Source organism: Bubalus bubalis, chromosome 21 (genome assembly GCF_019923935.1).
Source record: "Bubalus bubalis isolate 160015118507 breed Murrah chromosome 21, NDDB_SH_1, whole genome shotgun sequence".
NCBI lineage: Eukaryota > Metazoa > Chordata > Mammalia > Artiodactyla > Bovidae > Bubalus > Bubalus bubalis.
In genome coordinates this window covers 5,842,661-5,860,841 of record NC_059177.1, presented here as the reverse complement: position 1 = coordinate 5,860,841, position 18,181 = coordinate 5,842,661, and the positions used below count along the sequence as shown (strand labels likewise).

General features: G+C 44.4%; 1 protein-coding gene, 1 non-coding gene and 1 pseudogene across 3 annotated transcripts in view; 2 read left to right on the top strand and 1 right to left on the bottom strand.

Moving 5' to 3' along the window:
• The window catches only part of GADL1 (glutamate decarboxylase like 1), a 650,110-nt gene that overhangs the window by 62,802 nt on the left and 569,127 nt on the right, over positions 1-18,181 (top strand). The gene's annotated exons all lie outside the window — the stretch shown is intronic.
• LOC102392526 overlaps positions 1-18,181 on the top strand; it is a 54,098-nt pseudogene that overhangs the window by 23,756 nt on the left and 12,161 nt on the right.
• On the bottom strand, positions 9,265-9,370 carry LOC112581310. The gene has a single exon (XR_003105843.1). It is a non-coding gene; the product is annotated as a U6 spliceosomal RNA (small nuclear RNA).

Genomic DNA, 18,181 nt, shown 5'->3' with positions numbered 1-18,181 from the left:
CATCCTATTGGTTCTTTCTGTCTGGAGAACTAACATCAGAGGTGATTCCAGGAATTATAATTATATAGAGACTATGATAGGAAAATGGGATGCGTAGGAGGAAAAAACTATGGAGTGAGTGAGTGGTTATTCTAGGCAACTGGAGCTTGCCTCTATTGGGGACCCTTTCAGAAACTGTGTGGACTCATATGGATTTGTCCCTTTGGAGGACAGGTGAGTAAGACACTGACTCACTCATTCATGGAGGGCCCATCCCAAAAAGTAATACAATGAGCAATAAGAACTCTACCAGTTGAGGGCTATTACTTCTAGGGCGTTAATTCCTTTACTTTTCTGGACTGTACTTGCTGCAGCTGAGCAAGTACCCATGGGACCTCTGGTGACGTCAAAAGGGCAGCTCAGCCTGCTGGAAACTCTACCACAGCTGCGGTGGCCTTAGGGGCAGGCAAAGAGGCCTTGAAAGTGTCTGCAGAAACTTAGAAGGAGAGAAACAGGAGTAGGAATGGAGAAGACATGGAAGAACAGCAAGCAGAAAATATTAAGGTACTGTGAGTAAGCAGAAGCTGAGAGGCGGAAGGAGAGATGAAGGGAGAAAACACATATATTGAGTAGCTGGTTTGGTCATGGGAAAATGTAGTGGGTGACGGGGACAGGCGAGTTCTGCTGTGACACTGGCACTCCTTTGCTTCCATCCCCCACCTCACGGCAAGCATGTAATGGGCATAGAAGCACGTCCATGCCTTTTAGTAACATTTCTCTGTGGCTCTTGTACTGCACTGATTAGAGATTAAGTCCTCAGTTTCAGGGACGAGATTGAAACTAGAAGTGGGTTTTTGCCCCTAAATGAATGGATGTTCATGCAGATCTTCAGGACACTTGGAAAACACAAGCAAGCATTGAGACCGCCTTCTAGGGTTCTGAGACACAACGGGGGAAGAAAAAGGAAGGCTCTGGCTCAAGGAGGGCTTGGGAGGTTCCAGGTTCTCCATGGGCCTGCTCCACTGCTGCAGCGTGCGGCTCGCAGGTGCCAGGCGGGGGCTCTTGCACAACTGGGGTCCTGCCTTTGCTAAGAGCAGGGAGCAGCCTTTCCTCCACGGGTCTCAGCAGGTGCAGGGGTAGCCCGTGTGTCCTACTGCTTGGCTGCCCCAAGAGCCAACTGTCTGGTCCTTGCTATCTCTGGGGTCAGGTGGATGTAGGTCTCACTCTCATCAAGGATGACCAGGTGTTCAGGACACAAACATCCCAGGCGCACTTAAGTCACTGATCATCCTTTACAAAAATGCCTAGTTAAAATCCAGCCACATCCCTACAGTGTAAATGTATCAGTAGAATTAGTCCCTAAATGTGAAGCATTAATTTATCTTCAACTTTATATTTAACATCTACAGATTTCAACCAGTTTAGGGGAAAGTTTGGGATCTAAAGAAAGTCTTGTTCCAAAGTGATATTTGTTTGGCAGACATGGGAGTTACTCAGGACGCCTAAAGGGATTACCCTGAAAATTAATGCAGTGACAGCATCTTACAAGCTTTGTCAACTGTTCTACCCTTTCTTGACCACTAAGGCAACATAACACCATGAAAACACCCCAGGCTTGTCCTATCCGTTCTCTGTTTCCATTAAAGTGTGCCTGTGCAGGGCTCCACTCCCATCTCATTTAAGGTGTGCACGGCTGGGCGGGGCTTACTGTGCCCCATGATACTGGCCTTTTCATAGAGAACCTCTGAGGATACTGCTGATCACAGGTTGGGCTCTCCGGGAAGCAGATGCTGAGATGAATTCAGGAGGGTAAAATACTTACTGGGGAGTCACACCTGGGGAAGCAAAAGAGTATGGAGCAGGACTGCACAGTGGGAGCTGTCAAACCAGGGTGCACACTGAACGGAGCCTCGGCCAGCTCCAGGGAGAGCCTCAGAGCAAGACAGTTCTTTATTGGGTCCTGTGCTGGGTGGAGATGGTTTGATCCTGTATCACTGCTCTGCTCAGTCATTGGCTGGAAACCTCTTGAGAAGAGCATGAACTTGACTTGAAAGTGGAGGTTGTTGGATGTTCATACTCCTTTTCTTTTGGTTGCACAGCACATCAGATCTTAGTTCGCTGGCCAGGGATTGGAGCTGCACCTCCTGCATTGAAAGCACAGAGTCTTAACCACTGGACCACCAGGGAAGTCCCTTCCCATGCTCCTTGAGTTCTTTCTTAGAGAGCCGTCTGAGTGGTGCATCTCTTGTCCATGTTCACTTAACCCAAGGAAAGACCATGTAACATGGAATTTTTAAGGCCATATTATTGAGCTGAGGTGTGTTTATAAATGTGTGTTCAGGGACTACTTTGTGCTGGATATGTTCACAAAGCATGTATGTTCTGACATTTTGAGCAAAAGAAGAAAAAATGAAAAAGAGCTTTTTTTGTTACTCCCTTCCCCACTTCATATTGTCTTTTGTTTGGCTGTCTTGCTTGGCAGAATATTTAAGTCCTACTTATCTTTCAAGGCTCAGGTCAGGATTATCATGGTGTCAAAATATTTAAATTGGAACTCTCCCAGAAAATCAAGGATGTGTTTGAAATCCTGTGCCTTCAAATCGCCAGTGCTGGCCAGCTTTGCAGATTTTCTGTCAGAGGGAGACCTGGTTTTGCTTTTATTTTTGTTGACCTTGATCTGTTCTTTGTTTCCGGACACAATGACTGCTTGACCCTCATCAAGTCCTTAGCTCACTGGGACAAGGAGTGTTCTCAGGGCCCCCATGGGACCGCTGTGAGTTTCTGTCCTGGACCGAGTGTGCTGAGAGGTCAATCTGCTCTCTCCTATTTGGCTTGAGTCACCACAAGCCTCTTATCACATGTACCTCTTGCTACATTGAGTGTGTTTTTGGTGTTTAAAGGTGTGTGTCATTTCTTACAACATGATCTTTAACACAAGCCAGGTGCTTCATCTGGCATTTATTTGAAGATACAGTCATGGGTCCCATTGCTGGGAAAAAACCTGCTTGTGATGAGCTCAGGGTTGTGTGTTGGTGTGTTGGCTTCTGATCTGGAGCATATAGATATGGCTGCAACAAGTTTAACTGTCAAGATGCAAGTAACAGAGACTTTCCTGGTGGTCCAGTGGTTAAGACTCTGCACTTCCAATGCAGGGGGCGCTAGTTCCATTCTTGGTCGGGAACTAAGAACCCACATGTAGGAAGGCGTGGTCCAAAAAATAAATAAATAATTTTTCTAAAGACACATGGGCCATTTGACGTATTTTCAGGGGTAATGTTGAATTTGTGAATTTTGCCATATGGACAGAATAACTACAGCCAAACCATTGGTCTGCTGTAGTCCAACGGGCCTTTCACTTCATGCTTATTGAGCCTTTGTGATGTGCTGTTCTCGGGAGGTCTCCTCCTCACCCAGCTCCCACTTGGCAGACCCTGTGGCTCTTCCTGCTGCCGGTGGGAGCATCCCCAACCGCATCACCTGCTCAGTTATCTCTGTGCTTGCCATCCCTTTTCCTCAGAACTTTTCCTAAATTCAGACTCAGCATCTCCTGTCTCCCTCACTCCGAACCCTACTCCCTTCCTGCTGCATGACTCCCGGTCATTTTGATGAAGAATTAGCCCCTTGGATGCTAATCCATGAATCTCTACAGAAGGCCTTGTGTTGAAAGCACATGGCCTGGATGGTCAGAATGTCCTCTTCCAAGAAAAGACTTTGAGGGCAATAATGAGGTTGGACAGCTCTCATAATGGTTTCCAAATCACCCCTGGAATGAGATAATAGGGATCATACAACTGGGTCTTTCTGTTGATGGCTGGTTGGTGCATGTATGCAGTCAAGTTAAGGTCTTATTGGCAATTCCACTTTGTTATTAAAGAAACTCTCTAAAGTTGGTCTTCTCATGTTTTCCTTGAACTTTCTGCCAATTTTCCCTCAGAATGTGGCTTTGTAGATAGGAATTGCCTTGGAAAAAGATCCTTCACCTTTTAATGATATTTATTTTCAAAGGCACTAAAACAATAATTTGTGGTGTCTTTATAATAGAGTTTAAATGAATGCATAAATTTAGCTTTTATGTTATTATGAAGTTTTTATTTTCAGCTGTAAAGTAGGATTTTTATAGTTTTGTGGACTTAGGCAGGAAGAGATGTGTATCAAAGCTAATATAGATTTCAGCTTTTATGTGTTAAAATGTATAATATATTCATCAATGCAGGAAATTAATATTGTGCCTTTTTCCTTATAAAAATTGAAAATCAGTCATGATACTTTTTAATAGAGATTAAATGAATAAAATCACCTTTTAACATAACAATCCGACATTCTCATTGTATCTTCCCAAGTGTAGTGCATGGCATGATGGTAAACCATTAACTTTGGTTAGTTATTAAGTCTGATTGTGAGAACTTTTGTTTCCCGCTAGAATCTATGTGCTCCAGGTCAGCTCTCGGTCTCTATATTCTTGGCATCTAGCACATAGTAGGCCTACAGTATATATATAGGAGCCAACACATAATTTTGAGTTTGTCAGGCCCCAAGAGCTGTGATTTGTGGAAATAAAAAGACTTGGTGATAAGATTCTGTGAGCTTCCCAGGTGGCGCTAGTGGTAAAGGACCCGCCTGCCAATGCAGGAGATGTAGGTTTGACCCCTGGGTCAGGAAATTCCTCTGGAGGAGGGCATGGCAACCCACTCCAGTATTCTTGCCTGCAGAATCCCATGAACAGAGGAGCCTAGCAGGCTATAGTCGGTGGGGTTGCGAACAGTCAGACACAACTGAAGTGACTTAGCACATATGCATGATATGATTTTGTAAATCTGTGTGCAAGGGCAAAGGAGGGGCCTGATGTCTGGTGAGTGCCTATTATATGCTAGGCATCCTGATTGTCCTACCACGCTGCATCTATGGTACTAGCTTAAGTTCTATGGAATTATCTGTATGGATAGTGCACCCTTAGCCCTTTAAGGGAGAAGGCAATGGCACCTACTCCAGTACTCTTGCCTGGAGAATCCCATGGATGGAGAAGCCTGGTAGGCTGCAGTCCATGGAATCGCTAAGAGTCGGACACGACTGAGCGAATTCACTTTCACTTTTCACTTTCATGCATTGGAGAAGGAAATGGCAACCCACTCCAGGGTTCTTGCCTGGAGAATCCCAGGGACAGGGGAGCCTGGTGGGCTGCCATCTATGGGGTCGCACAGAGTCAGGACACGACTGAAGCGACTTAGCAGCAGCAGCAGCAGCAGCAGCAACCCTTTAAGAACAGGGGACAGACCCAATCCTGTCATAGCCAAGCCTCTTGCCAGGAGAAATCATGAAGTGTTCCAGGTCCTTGTTGGCAGTTCCCTGATTTCAAGAACTTTCAAGGGCAGGGAATGACCTTGCATTGTTCCCAGGGTCCATTCTAATGGGATTAGCCTTGGAAGAGTTTCTCGGTCTTTGCCCAAGTCTTCCTGGTTCATTTCAGAGTCACTGTGGGCCCAGATGAGGTGAGGAAAGGGTTCATCCCGGAAGTGCCAGTCAGGGTCATGAACCCACTTCTTTCTAATTATGTTCCTGGGTCATGGAGACAAAACTACTATCAAATCCAGCGTGAGCAACCCTAGACAGCTTACCTCATCTCTCCATGCAAATGAAAATTCTCATATCTGCCTTGCAGGCTAAGAATGAGATGAGTTTATTGATATGCAACCTGCTGGCAGGCTATACCAGTTATCTGTTGTCCCAGGGATTTCTGGTAACAGATGACCACAAAACCACAGGGGCGTATAACAATAAGTGTTTATTGCTCTTGTGTTTGGTTCTGCTGGGGGTTGGCTAGATGGTTCTGCAGCTCTGGGCTGGGCTTGCTCATATGTCTGTGGCTCGTCTACCTGTCGGCGGGCTGATCTAGGCTGAGACAAACCACACACGTCTCATTCTCTGTCAGGGTAGCCTGGGCAGAGGTTCAAGAGAACTTAGGTATAAACATAGCTGATTCACTTTGCTGTACAGCAGAAACCAAGATAACAGTGTAAAGTGACTATATTCACTGCTCCCTACCCTTCTCCACCCCACCTCCCGCCAAAGAAAAGAGACACTCTGTTCCCCTAATCCTTAGAGCAGGCTTGTCCTGTGACTTGCTTTGGCCAATCAGGTGATGGTGTTGCCAGTTCTGAGCCTCAAGAGACATCCCGGGCCTTTGTAATTCCTCTGCTCCTCTGCCATTGCCATGTGGGTGTGCCTGGTCTGGACGTGTGGGCAGAGCCGGGTCACCCCAGGCGATGCCAGCCTAGAACAGCTAGTAGCAGCCAAGCTGGAGTCTCATGAGGGGTCCAGTCAAGACTCCAAAGCTGCCTCCTAGCCTCTGAGTGACCCAAACACACAAGCAACAAACGCTTGTCATCTCTCACCATGTGTTTGTCGCTATTGATTAGACAGCGTTATTGCAGAAACAGCTAATGGATACTTGTGTCCACTGCCAGACAGTGTGCTGGGATTTAGAGTGGTCCTGGGTGCCCAGGATCTCTTTGCTCCTGTTCATTTTCAGAGTCTGGTCCTCCCGAATTCTTGGCAATTAATGCAAGTGATCCAGTATCTTTTCAGCAAATGCCCTTTGTGCTTATATCAGCCAGAGCCAATTTCTATTTCCCACACTGAAGAATTCTGTCTAGTACTATGCAAAGATCATGCTGACTCTTATTATTATTCTTCCATTTCTGCCTCTGTTTGAACTGGCACTTATCTTCTTGAACTTGTTTCCTTCCTGAATGATACAGCGTCTGACACACTGTCTTCCCCAGGAAACCTCCCCTGACTAATTGGGAGGTGCCAGTCTGTCCTTGTATCTTCTCTTCTTTGAGAACCAGCATCTTCTCAGCCTCACTTGTCACTGTCCCCCACTATGCTCAAAGCAACCATGAAGAAACTGCCATTGTTCTCAGAGAAGTGATTCATCTGTTGGATGTTTGCAGAATTATCATTGTTCATGTCATCATTGCCCATTACAGACAGTAACTGTGCAGTGGACACAGATGGTGTTGATTTAATCAATTTTTTGTACACCATGTAGATATTTTCTTGATTCAGGTGAGTGGATCGGCCCTTTGGTGATGATGAATAATCAAATACTAGACAGAGACAGGAAGCTGATGGCCAGACTAATCTGCTTCCAAGGAGGTTGCCTGAACTGAGTTGTGACATTAGAATTAAAGAAGTGGATTGGGACCTTTGGCATATTGAAAAGAGTGAGGACCTTGGCACCAAAATGCTGAGTTTGCATCCTGGCTGTATGCCTCAGAAAAATGATTCAACCATTCCAGAAACCACTTTCCTGAACTTTAAAATGGGGGCACAAACCAATACTCTCCCCGTGCATTGGTCAAAGTTGTCGTGACAGTCAAAAGACATACAGCTCACAAGTGTGCTTTGTAAAAAAAAACAAAAAACAAACTGCCGAAGAGCCAACAAATAATGATGAGTGCTAACTGCTGGGCTCCCTTGACCCCAGGTTCACTTCTCTAGATCGGCCACAAGGAGATGAGAAGTCAGACAGGCCAGGAGTCTGCAGTCAGTGTCCCGGTAGTTACTGGTAAATTCCTAGTCCTGGTATGGAACCAGGAGCCACAGATCTGACCATGCTAGGCTGGCAGACAGGAATGAGGAGGTTTCATTATGTGTCAGGGCACAGGGCAGGGTAACGCCAGCTAGCATGGTGCTCTGATTTTTCTTAAGCAAGAAGATTGGGAGAGAGTGAGTCCTCTAATTTAGTAGGGGAGTGAGCGTTAGAGGGCTTGTGTCAGAGAAGAATCTATTTTGATCATGACTAGTAGGGACCTAGAATGTAGTGGCTAACACCATTATTCAAGATTTTATTTTCTCACCTAAAGAGAAGTCCTAATGTGGGCAATTGAGGACAGATGTAGTAGCTCCATGAACAGACTCAGGCTTCTAGAAATCCACTCTCTTCTTATGGTGTGATCCCTCTTTTTGCATTTTATTTATTTATTATTTAAACTTAAAAAATTGAAGTATAGTTGATTTACAACATCGTATTGGTTTCTAGTGCACAGCAAACTGATGTGTATATATATATACAGTTGTATGTATGTGTATATATGTATATATATATATATATATAGGTTTATAGTGCACAGCAAAGTGATGTATATATTTATATATTATTTTTCAGATTATTTTTCATTATAATTTATTACAAGGCATTCAATATATAGTTCCCTGTGCTATACAGTAGGTTCTTGTTGTTTATCTGTTTTATGTGTATTCATGTGTATAGGTTAATCCCAAACTACTAATTTATCCCTCCCCCACCTTTCCCATTTGGTGACCATGAATTTATTTTCTATGTCTGTGAGTCTCTTTTGGTTTTGTAACTAAGTTCATTTGTATATATTTTTAAAGATTCTTCTTATAACTTATATGATTTTTGTCTTTCTCTTTCTGACTTACCTCACTTAGTATGATAATCTCTAGGTCCATCCCTGTTGCTGCAAATGGCATGATTTCATTATTATTTATGGCTGAGTAGTATAGTGTGATCCTTTTCTTCATAACCACTCAAAGTAGCTGCCAAGGCACCAGCCATTATGTCTGTATCTCAGGCAGGAGAGGGTATTCCCCTTTAAAGACTTTCTCAGAAAATACTTTCTAGAGACTTCTGCTTGCATCTCATTGCTTAATGGAGGGGGCTAAAACTGCCTTTCTACCTGAGCATATTGTCACCCCAAACAGAATTGGGGTCCTATTAGTAGGAAAGGATGGAGGCAAATTTGCTGTCTCTTCCACAGATTCTTATGCTCTAACATGCCAATATCATGATGCACAGTCCTCAGAGGGAAATGTGATGTTTGGAAATAGTGTAACATTGGAAATTCAGGCTGAGTCTGAATTTGGAGGACAGATCATCCTGGTTTCAAATTATACCATTTATACCATTGGTACATGTATACCAATGAATGGTACTTAAATAAAATGAAATGCAGCATACCCAGACTCACAGAATGGAGAAAATGAGAGTCATCATTTCTAGCTCTGATTTAAAGAACCTTATAGTTCATTAATTCGTCCATCCATTTATGTACATTATTAAAGTATATTAATTTACTTTGGGGAGAGATTCACTTTCCTCCCTGTCCACCCCCCTTCCAGTTTTATTGAGATACAATTGACATATAACATTATGTAAGTGTAGTGTGTACAGTGTGCTGCTTTAATGCACGTATATGTTGAGAAATGATCACCTTACCTATTACTTTTTGGTGTGTTGAGAACACTTAAGATCTACTTTCTAAAGTTATGGTGCGCCTGGGGAATTTGTGTATCATCCTGGCGCAGAGGCCGTGCTGTCTTCTCCGCGTTATTCTAGTTTTAGTACACGTGGCAGCGAAACAAGCGCTTTCTAGTGTTCCTTGGGAATCTGCCATGTACCAGGTACCATGTTAGTTTCTGACGAAGCTTGGTGGGCTCACATTCTAATGAGGGAAGGGGGCCAAGGGGAGAGGCAGGTAAATGATTAATTATAGCAAAAGTCAAACGCTTCCTGACACACTGTTGGTAAAGCCACACACCATCTATTGTTGGTGAGAACTGAAATTAGGGGAGGACATTTGGCAAGATTCATCAAAATTGTGGGGCTTGCCTGGTGGCTCAATGGTAGAGAGTCTGCCTAACAATGCAGGAGACTTAGGTTTGATCCCTGGGTAGGGAAGATCCCCTGGAGAAGAGAATGGCAACCCACTGCAGAATTCGTGCCTGGAGAATCCCATGGACAGAGGAGCCTGGCGGACTACAGTTCATGGAGTCACAAAGAATTGGACACGACTGAGTGACTGAACAACAAAAACAATCAAAATTGCAAATGTACATACCTGTGGACCCAGTGATTACACTTCAGGGAGTCTCTCTGAAGGAAATAATGGTAGAAAATATCAGAAGCAGGAGATTATTTATTGTAGCATTATTTATAAAACAAAAGATTGGAGGCAACCATAATGTTCCTAGATTATGGCCCCTCCATGTAATGAAATGCCACAGAACTCTCTACAAGAATGAAGCTTGAAACAGAAAAATCTCCAGAATAAAGTATAAATGCAGACCAGTGTGAAAAGATTTGTGTAAAAAGGAGAGAAGAAAATGACATAGTTAAGTGTATAGACATAGAATATCTCAGGAAGGACACTGAAAGCATTGTTGTTAGTTGCCTCTATGGAGGAGAACTAGGTGTCTGTAGGGTTAGGGTTTTATATTCTTTTACCTTTCAAATGACCAATTGTGTGAACATTTTACTTTTCAAAAAGTAAAGTTTAAACTTTTAAAAAAGAACTAGTTACATTGAATGAGCCAAGTATGAACAGAAGTGTGTATTGTATAAAGTGCTATTGGAGTGCTAAGTAGATTTGTGTATTCTAATTATCAGTTCAGTCAGTCGTAGGAAGAGCTGGTGTCAGAATAGGTAATGTTTACTTACGTGTTTATTTTTGGCTGCTCAGGGTCTCCGTTGGTGCCTGCGGGCTTTCTCTAGCCGCATAACCGCAGTCAGTGGGGGCTCCTCTCTAGTCCCCGCGCTGGGGCTTCTCATTGCTGTGGCTTCTCTTGTTGCAGAGCACAGGCTCTGGAGCATGTGGGCTTCAGTGGTTGCCCCAAGGCATGTAGGATCTTCCCAGAGCAGGGCTCCAACCTGTGTCCTCTCCCTTGACAGGTGGATTCTTAACCACTGGATCACCAGGGAAGTCCAGAATAGATAACTTTTAATATCCATAGAATCTTGTGCTTCTGTGACAATTAGAGGTGACATTAGAAGATGCCTGAATTCCTTTCAAATGCCAGACTGTGTGATTCAATGGTTTTAAGAAATCGAAGGAGCAGAGGTTTGCATCTATGTGAGTGGGGGAGGGAGACCTTTAATAATTAAATGCTAGGAGCACTCCCAGGAACCATCCCATCAACAGGGAAAGACAGTTAATTTATGCACGTCTTCTTTGTGCTGCAGAGGGAGGCAGGCTGCTTCCTCTGCTGATGGGCGTGGCACTGCCTGCTTGCTGCTCAGGTACATACAGCTCTGCATCTTTAAATCAAACCCCGGCGAGTAAATTTAGTACCAGAAGTGGGAGGCTTCTGAATAATTAAAGATTTTCCCTTTGTTTTCTTCATCTATACATTTTTCTGAGCACACCAGCTATTTTGTTAGCCTCCCACTGCGGGAAAGATGCAACTTTGTGACTTTGGCAATTGTCGAGGAGGTTTGGGAAAAAAAAAAAGGCTTAGTCAAGATTTATTAGGTGATTTATCTCAGTTCTTAATAAACCAGGGAAGAAATGTTAGGAGCCAAGGAGAGGCACTGGGAAAAACAAGCCAAGGCCAGAGACAAAAATAACAGAGAAAAAAGATGCTTGCCTGCAGCAAAACAGGATGCTAGTGTGACCGCCAGCCCAGACTCTTTCAGGAGGCCCAGCCTCCCCCAGCAGAAGCTCCCAAACTGTCTAGGAAGTCTCCCCTCTTGCACGAGACCAGACTCGGGGCAGACTCAGTGGATGTGCAAAGAACACGCTGACCTAATTTACCAGAGTTCAGCTGCAGCGGGGCTTCTGGTACCACAGTCTCTTCTAGTTTCTTGCACAGAGTTTTGTGACCTCCATGTGGTCACATTTGCTAGGATTTTCATCCCAATCTGAAAGTTGGAATTTATACACAAGTCACCCTTCACACCTTTCCATTTTAATCCCTCAGCCTTCCCAGAGAGGCCTAAGGAAGGGGAGGGCAGTCCCATTCACTGCCAGACCCCTGGGCTGCCTCCTGGGCGAGCAGGAATCAGGAATGTCGGCTGTACATTTGAGATGATTCCCAGTGAAGGTTTCCACCTCCCCTCAGCCAGGGGGAAAGACCCCAGGTTCCCAAGTTCAGATGCTATTGAAAGGGCATTTCCTGGAGAAGCCTAGTGGTCCAGCTGCTCCTGTCCCCGACTCTGCCCTCTGCCCCTGAATTTCAGAGGAACAGTGAATCTGCTTCTTACCAGACTAGGTCTTCCACGCAAAACTAAACTAACCTCAGCCCCATGCCCTGAACATTTTTTATCATGAATATATATATATATAACAAAATGAACCATTTAAACCACTTTTAAATATATAGTCCATTAAGTGCATTGACATAATTGCACAACCATCACCACCATCCAGAGCTTTTCATCTTCCAAACAGAAGTTCTGTATCCATAAAGCAGTTAACTCCCCACCCCCACCCCTAGCCCTTGGAAACCACATTCTACTTGCTGCCTCTGTGAACTTGGCTTCCCTGGGTACCTCTTATGAGTGGGGCCGCACAGACGATCCCTTTGGCACTGGCTCATGTCACTTTTCAAGGCTCACCCATGCTGTCCTGGCTCCTGTCTGCCTTTAGTTTCTGTCCCCTTCCCCACAGGCTCTGTGCTGCCTCTTCCCCTCACCACTGCCTCATTCCCCCGTGTCCTAGTCCCTGTTTTCTCTGGGGCCCCCCTTCTGATCCTTAAACTAGTCACAGAATAGGGCCTCCATCTTCCACCAGGCACTCCACCTACAGCGGGGCCCCAGATCACATTCTGTAAAAGTGGCACTGTTGCTGCAGAGAAAAGGGAGCTCTCTTACACTGTTGGTGGGAATGTGAATTGGTACAGTCTCTATGTGTGATATGGAGGTTCCTCAGAGAACTAACAGTTTTGAGGTTCCTCAGAAATAGCATGCAAATTCCTCAGAAAACTAAAAGTAGAATGACCATATGCTTCAGTGATCTCACTGTGGGGCATATATCTGGAGAAAAGTATAATTTGAAATGACACACGCACCTCCCCGCCCCGCACCCCCATGCTCAAAGCAGCACTATTTACAATAGCTGAGACGTGGAAGCAACCTAAATGTCCATTAACAGATGAATGGATAAAGAAGATATGGTATATGTATATACAATAAACTATGACTCAGCCATCAAAAGGGAATAAAACCATGCCATTTGCAGAAATATGAATGGACCTAGAGGTTATTTTACTAAGTGAAGTAAGTCAGACTGAGAGAGACAAATGTCATATGATATCACTCATAGATGGAATCTAATTTTAAAAAATGATACAAGTGAATATATTTGTAAAACAGAAATAGATTCATAGGTATAAAAAGCAAACTTATGGTTACCAAAGAGGAAAGGCAGGGGTGCATAAATTAAGTTAAATTAGGGATTAATAGATACACACTACTATAAATAAAATAGGTAACCAACAAGGAAACTATATTCGGTATTTTGTAATAACTTATAACGGAAAGAATCTGAAAAAGAATGTGTGTGTGTGTGTGTATGTAACTGAGTCAGTTTGCTGTTTACCTGAAACTAACACAATAGTGTAAGCCAACTATACTTCAATAAAACATAGATAAATGAAATAAAAGTGATATCTTTGTGAGAATTTATTTTAAGGTCACCTCCTGACAGGAGTTATGATAAGATTATCGAGAAAGAGTCAAGGAAGCAATGAAAGAAGAGGCCAGGGGATGGGAGGATGTGTTCACAGCTGTCCCGTGACTTAAAGGAAGCCGGACGCCATGGGCAACGCCCCTTGTCTACCGTCTTCTGAGGGGGAGGGGAAGGAGAGTGAGGGCGGGGGCGGCCCCCTGCCCGGACTGTCCCTTGCCCAGCTTTGGAGGATTGTCCTGGGTCCCACCTCGTGGAACAGCAGAAGCAGAGCGCGGCGGTAGCAGGGCTCTACAGATACGAGTGCACTTCCTGACATCTTTACGTGATAACAGCGCAAGGGCCTGGGACAGCAGCAGAAGCTGGCTGGAAGGAATGCGTTATAAAACCCTATTAAAAATAGTGCCTCTTTAATCTCTTAATTTCCTTCCTGTCGGTCAGGTGAGGGCTGATAAATCTGGAAACCCATTGGTGAAAACCCCACAGCTTGTTAATCAGGTGAGCTGGCTGGGAGCTGTCTATTAACCCAGGCCCACTCTGGTGCGGGGTGACCCAGTTTTAATGGGAGAGTCGGACTCTGATTTTTCTGTTACTGTACTTAAGGCGACTGGCCGTTATTTCTAAGAAAAGCGAACTGCCGGCAGCCTCCGTGTGGGATTTCTCCAGCAGGGCCGCTGCCGCTTTCATTCAGCCCTTTCGTCAGGTCATTCGTGATGGGTTGGATCGGACATGGACAGACAGATAAGTTCTTTCCCACTTGATTCAGCAAATGGCCTCGTGCTGGCTGTTGTTTTTTATTGGTACTCTCTGTTAGCTACTGAGTATGAGATACCGTGACTGTAGCTGAAAGAGCTGAGTTCTGTGCCAGTGTTTACAGGGTTCCTGTGTTCTGTTGTCTTTTGGTGGGGGTAAGTGGGAGGCTAGTTTCCCCTTCACTGACCTCCCAGAGGAAGGATGCACAAGAGCAGACGCCAGGGTGGTCTGGGAAGGTGAGGAAATCCACGTAGGTAAGGTAGTCACTCAGTCATGCCCGACTCTGTGATCCTGTGGACTGTAGCCTGCCAGGCTCCTCTGTCCATGGAATTCTCCAGGCAAGAATACTGGAGTGGGTTGCCATCATCGGGATGGAATTGGGCCTTGGTATCTGACCAAACCTCTGCTGCTTGGCACATTCTGAAAACAGCCTCGAGAAAGGGAGGTAGGGGACTTCGCTGGTGGTCTAGTGGTTAAGACTTTGCCTTCCAATGCAGGGGTGCTGATTCGATCCCTGGTTGGGGAACTAACGCCTCACATGCCTACCAGCCAAAAAACTGAAATATAAAACAAAAGCAGTACTGTAACAAGCCTGGTAAAGACTTTAAAGATGGTTCACATTAAAAAAAAAAAAACCACCAACAACCATCTACAGAAAAGGAGGTAGAAAAAAGAACCTGATGGTGGAATTGCTGAATTCTAGGGTGTCCTGTGAGGCCATCTCGTCCATCTCGTCCATCTGTACCTTGCTCCCTGCTTGACCTGCTTCAACACTCTGCCTCTGGAAAAGGATCTGCCCTCTGCTTAGGAGTCTCTTTCTAAAAAAAAGGTCCTTGTAATTTGGAAATGTCCCCTTTGGCCTCGCCCGTTTCCCTTGATGCTGTGTGCAAGGCCTACTCCTTACTGCTTCTGTACGAGGCAGAGAAAAGCCAGCTGCCACCCTCAGTGGATCCTCAGCCACCATCAACCTAGGAGATGAACACAATTGTGTCTCCCTTTCTTCACGTCTTCTCCAAGCCGATCAAAAAGTCAGTTTCTTTACTGAAGGCTGGCACTCTTTGCCCACACCTGTCTATGGAATCTAACTGATTAAATGCATAGGCTTTGTGTTTGCAAAACCTCCCAGAGGAGGGCATGTTGTGTAAGTAATCTTTTAACTCAGGTACATGGAGAGAGGTTGTTGTGAAGATATAGGGGTAGGACAGGTTAGGGGTCCGAGTGTATGGGGAGTGAAGTGCTAAAGAGTGCAGGGTCTAAAGCTGGACTGCCTGGTAGGAACTCCAGTTCTGCCACGTGTGGGCTGAGTCTGATTCTTTCCTATGAAATAGGATTGTAACAGAACCTCCTTTATGGAGCTTTGTAGTAGAATTACAGATTATACCATGTAAATGGCTTACACAGCACCTGGATATGGGCCACTTAATTTCGTCTCTCACCATGATCATTGTCATCGTCATCACTATTGTCATGATCATGGTTGCTCATTTGCTAGACTGTGAGCTGCTTGAGGACAGGGACTAGATTTACCTGTGCATCGGAAGACTCAGCCGGGGAAGGCAATGCACCCCATTCGACTACTCTTGCCTGGAAAATCCATGAACGGAGGAGCCTGGTAGGCTGCAGTCCATGGGGTCGCTAAGAGTCAGACATGACTGAACGACTTCACTTTCACTTTTTACTTTCATGCACTGGAGAAGGAAATGGCAACACTCCAGTGTTCTTGCCTGGAGAATCCCAGGGATGGGGAAGCCTGGTGGGCTGCCGTCTATGGGGTCGCACAGAGTCAGACATGACTGAAGCGACTAGCAGCAGCAGCAGCAGCAGCAGGAGGACTCAGCAAGTGTTTGCTGAATGAGTGAACAAAGGTTACTTAGTGTCAGGCTTGGGCTTCCTTGGTGGCTCAGATGGTCAAGAATCTGCCTGCAATGCAGGAGACGCAGATTTGATCCCTGGGTTGGGATGATCCCCTATAGAAGGAAATGGCAACCCACTCCGGTATTCTTTCCTGGAGAATTTCATGGACAGAGGAGCCTGGCAGCCTTCACAGTTCATGGAGTTGCAGAGTTGGACATGACTGAGTGACTAACACTTCCACATTTTTCAGTGTCAATCTTTCTTTTCAAATTATTCCTTTTAAAAAAATTTTGTTTGCGTTTATTTATTTTTAAATTAAAAAAATTGAAGTATGGTTGATTTACAATGTTGAGGTGTATAGCAAAGTGATTCAGTTATATACATATGTTACATTACATTATATTAATATTCTTTTTCAGATTTTTTACTGAAAGGTTATTCTTTTCTTTACTATAGATTATTCTTTTCTACTTAGGTTATTACAAGATATTGAATAGTTTCCTGTGCTATACAGTAGATCCTTGTTGTTTTATCTATTTTATAGGTAGTAGTGTGTATCTTAGAGAAGGAAATGGCAACCCACTCCAGTGTTCTTGCCTGAAGAATCCCAGGGACGGGGGAGCCTGGTGGGCTGTCATCTCTGGGGTCGCACAGAGTCGGACACGACTGAAGCAACTTAGCAGCAGCAGCAGCAGCAGCGGCAGCAGCAGTGTGTATCTGCTAATCCCCAGCTTGTTTTTTTTAGGACTGATTCTTGAGGTTTCCTTTTGTTTTGTTTTTCTCTTTCAATCTCAAAGACAATATAGTAAGTGTTATTTTGGGAAGAAAGGAAGACAAAAATACTCACTCTCAATCTCACCAAATTATCATGCTTCTCAGTTTTGTGTTTTTTTTTTTTCTATTTATATCTGGTCCTTCAAGAGCATGTCCCCGCTCACCTCCACTCCCACGGGGAGAAGTATGCTTGGCCCTGTGACTTCCTTTGGTCTCATGGGGTGTGAAGTATACTTTCCTATCCCCATATTTTTCTCAGGCATGTGATTTACTTTGCTTTTGTTTTGGCTGTGCCATGTGAGATCTTAGTTCCCTAACTAGAGACCAAACTCCTGCTCCCTCCAATGGCTGCATGGAGTCTTAACCACTGGACTTCCAGAGAAGTCCGTGATTTGCTTTGACAATGAAATGATGTGAGCAGAGGCTTAGAGTATACTCGTGCTGCTGGACTTGCCCTCTTGTACCACTGTCATTGCCATGGAAAAAGCTCCTTCAGCCTGGGCCCCAGGACAGACATGTGTGGAGCAGACCTGAGTTCAGCCTACTTCAGGGGAAAAAACCCAGCTGAACCACAGCAAAGTCACTAGCAGACATATGAGGAATAAGTGCTTGTTGTTTGTTATGCAGCAATAACTGACTGATGCACTTATACAATGTGAATTTGTACATAGGCACAACCAGAATTGTATTTCACTTTAATTCATTATGTATATGATAGCTGGGTTTCTCTGTGTTGTCATGAAGTTTTGATAGTTTTCAACTAGTAACAGAATGCTTAATCAGATTTATTTAGAAAATAATAGCATAGTAATATTTTTTCATATCTTGGGAACTTTGTGTGTCAGGTAGAGTGTCTTATGTACATTTAGTCCTTTCAACAGTCCTGGGAGGTGAATCTGAGTCACCATTCCATCATCTCAGAGCCAGAGGTGTCATGACATACACTGAAGACTATGGACACTGCAGCCAGGCTGCTGGGTTCAAATCCTGCTTCTGCCACTTCTGAGCTGTGACCTTGGGAAAATCACTTAAAAGCTTTTGACTCAGTTTCCTCACCTGTAAGGATGATCATAATAATAGGATCTACCTTATAGAGTTGCAGCTATGAAATTATAATAAGTTAATATACCTAAACGTTTAGACTAGTGTCTGGCCTATAGAATTGATGTTAGGTATCATAGTAGTTGAGGAAACTAAATTTCAGGGAGGGTAATAAATTATAGTAAACCAACTATGATACCTTGCTGTATGCAGGTCAGGAAGCAACAGTTAGAACTGGACATGGAACAACAGATTGGTTCCAAATAGGAAAAGGAGTACGTCAAGGCTGTATATTGTCACCCTGCTTATTCAACTTATATGCAGAGTACATCATGAGAAACACTGGGCTGGAG